The 3356-nt window shown below is 33.3% G+C and overlaps 1 pseudogene; it reads left to right on the forward strand.

Annotated features, from left to right (window-relative positions):
* The first annotated feature begins 1944 nt into the window (after positions 1-1944).
* On the forward strand, positions 1945-2050 carry LOC137838952 (small nucleolar RNA R71; annotated as a pseudogene).
* Positions 2051-3356: the final 1306 nt, after the last annotated feature.

The raw sequence follows: 3356 nt of genomic DNA on the forward strand, positions 1-3356 counted from the left end.
TTTATTTATATTTTTTTTTTTGAAAAATAAAATAAACAAAGGTAACAACATAAAACTAAAATGTGGACTGGGTTGCCTCCCAGTAAGCGCTCGTTTAACGTCATCTAGCTTGACGCCTGTTTATTTCAAGGAGGATATTTATCTTGTTCCACCTGTGCTTTTGTTATCACTTTTGTCCGTCTTGAATATGGCTCTTCAACTTCAATTTTTCCGTCCTTCTTCAATTCCTTGATGACCCATAATTTTCACGTTTTCTTCCTTCCTCTGCCCCTACCTGCGTTGAGCATGATAGGTTGTCCTGGACGATACTCCTCTCCTTCCACTAGCTTTCCTTGATTGTCTCGTTTTGCCTCTAACTTTTCATGACGTATAACTTTCTCCTTTGATTTTGAACTCTTCATCTTTTCACTATTTCTTGGAATTTCCTCTTGTTTCCCAGTCTCATCTGCAGTACACTTGGTTACATCATTAAAAAGATTAAATTTTACCTCTTCATCATGAGACCTTACAAGAATTTCTCCCTTGTCGACATCAACTATGACTTTAGCATTTTTCATTAAAGTTCTGTCGAGAATCAAAGGGACATCCTCATCTTCTTTCATGTCCAGGATAACAAAATCCACCGGAAATATGAATTTGTCTATTTGCATAAGGACATCTTCAACCACACCATAGGGATACTTCACTATTCTGTCAGGCAATTGTAACTGCATCTTGGTGGGATTAACCTCCAAGTTACCTATCTGTCTTAACATGGATAATGGCATCAAATTTACACTTGACCCTAAGTCCAATAAAGCATTATACACAAATAAATTACCAATTGACACAGAAATAGTAAAACTCCCTGGATCCCTGAATTTCTTTGGCAAAGTTTTTGAGAAACTGCTCCCTGCTTCCTTCTCTCCATATTTATTTTTAAAACAGCATATCTTCCTTCTAACTTCATCAAAATATGTCTTTTTCTCTGGCCATCCTGCAAAATAATTTTTTGGAAGCAAATTGTCAGAAAATAATCCTTCCTTTTCTTTTTTTATGTTCCTGTGGGATATTTCTTTTGCGATTTCTACAATTTCACAATTTTCTCCCTCTTCCTTATTTTTTTCCTTTTCTTTTTCAACCTTCACCATCTCACCATTTTCTTCTCTAGTTTTCTCATCACCCTCAGTAGTGATGTTATTGCACTGCTCCTTGGGGTTGGTGGTAGTGTTAGCTGAGAATTGGCCAATTTTCCCTTCTACAGTTTGTGTGAGTTGTGACATTTGTTTAGCTAGCTGTCCTATCTGAGTTTCCATGCTCCTAATCGTAGCCATACTATTTTCCTGTGTACTCACAATCTTTGACAAAACATCTTCCACTTTATTCATCCTGTCAGGAATAGATGGAGAATTCGATTGATGCTGCTGTTGGAAAGGCCCTTGCTTGTTGGATGAATTATAGTCTTGCTTCCATCCAAAATTCTGATTTTGATTATTTTTCCAACCTTGAGGATAATTGTTGGAAAAACCGCCTTGCCTTCCTTGATTGCCCATATAATTCACCTCAACTTCGGATGCGTTGTTTTGATAAGAACAGTGACCATTAGGATGATCACCTCCACAAAAATCACACCTGAGAGGTACATTATGACTTTGGAGTGATTGAACAACATGCAACTTTTTGGGTAATTGGGTCATATGTGTGGTCAGTTGCTCAAGTTGTTGTGTCAGAATTTTGTTTTGAGCTAGCAATGCATCTGCAGTGTTTAACTCCAATACTCCTCTTTTTTGATGATTTTGTCTATCATGTTGAGCTTGATAGTCAGTTGTGGCCAAAGCTTCTATAATCCTCGTTGCTTGATCTGCATCAACAGCCATCATTGTGCCACCAGCCGCAACATCTAGGAGCATCTTTGTATTTGATCTGAGACCATTAATAAATATGCTCAGTTGAGCAATATCTTCAAACCCATGGTTTGGGCATTTTCTCAGCATCCTCTTGAATCTCTCCCATGTCTCACAGAAAGACTTTACTACTCCTTGTCTGAACATAGATATTTCAGACTTAGCATTGATGTAGCGAGAGATTGGGAAAAATCTTTGCAAAAAAATTTCCTCCACATCCTTCCATTTGGTTAAACTCTGATTAGGATGAGATATAAGCCACTCCTTTGCTTTCCCTGCCAAAGAAAAAGGAAATAAACGCATGTATATACTCTCAAGATCACCTGATTGGAAACCCGTAGTTCCCACCAATTCATAAAAGGTAGCCAAGTGTGTATGAGGATCCTCGTGATCCATCGCCGTGAATTGATTGGTACTAATGAGGGTAAGGAACGCAGGCTTCATCTCCAAGGCCCTGTTAGTTGCAGGCACTGCAATGCTAGAAAAGTGTCTAGGCCCTTGATGTATGGCGTAATCTCCAAGAGTTCTCCTAGGAGGTGGTGTTTCCTCCCCCGCCATGTTGTTATTCTCCTAAAAAATATCAATGGAAAAAGACGAAGATGTTGAAGAATACTCTCTATTATCTTCTTGATTCTCTTTTGTCTTTGATTTTCGATTTTTTCTGGCCACCTTCTCAATTTCTGCTTCAAATAGCAAGTGGTCTTCTGGAACTTGACCTCTCAATATCATATAAAAACAACTAATGCAAGGGTTAGAAGGAAAAATTCACAAGTAGTAACCCCAATTTTATATTTTATATTATTATTTAATTTTTATTTTTTTTATTCGAAAATTAAAAAATAAACAAGAATTTAAATAGCTAACTAAAATAAAATCAATAAACTACAAATTAAAACTTAAAGATAAAATAAAACAAAAACAAAACACTAAAATGACACTAAGAAAATAAAACAAAGATATTCAGAAAAAAATAAAAATAAAAAATATAACAATAAAAAAAATAAAAATAAAAATAAAAAATATATAAATAAAATAAAAACTAAAACAGAATAGAAGAAAACAATGAAAACAAGAAATAACTAAAATCAAGAAATAAAAACAAAATAAAATAAATACTAGAAATAAAAACAAAATAGAATAAAACAAATAAAACAAAATGTAAACAACTAACTAATTTATTTTAAAGATACTACGTAAACTAACGTAAAAATAAAAGCTAAAACTAGTAATAGATAAATAATTAAAACAAATAAATAAAAACTACCTAAACCTAAATAAAACTACATAACTAAACCTAAAAAGAACTAAAATAAAATAGAATCAAAACAAAAATCAAACTAAATATGAAAATAAATAGAAATAACTAAAATCAAAATAAGAATTAAAATAATAACAGCAAATCAGCAAACTAAAATAAAATCAAATCAAATAAAAAAGAATCTGTAAAAAAAAAAAATTAAAACAAATCAAAAC

The sequence above is a fragment of the Phaseolus vulgaris genome, chromosome 4, assembly GCF_051622355.1.
Source record: "Phaseolus vulgaris cultivar YP4 chromosome 4, ASM5162235v1, whole genome shotgun sequence".
In the NCBI taxonomy this organism is placed as follows: Eukaryota; Viridiplantae; Streptophyta; class Magnoliopsida; order Fabales; family Fabaceae; genus Phaseolus; species Phaseolus vulgaris.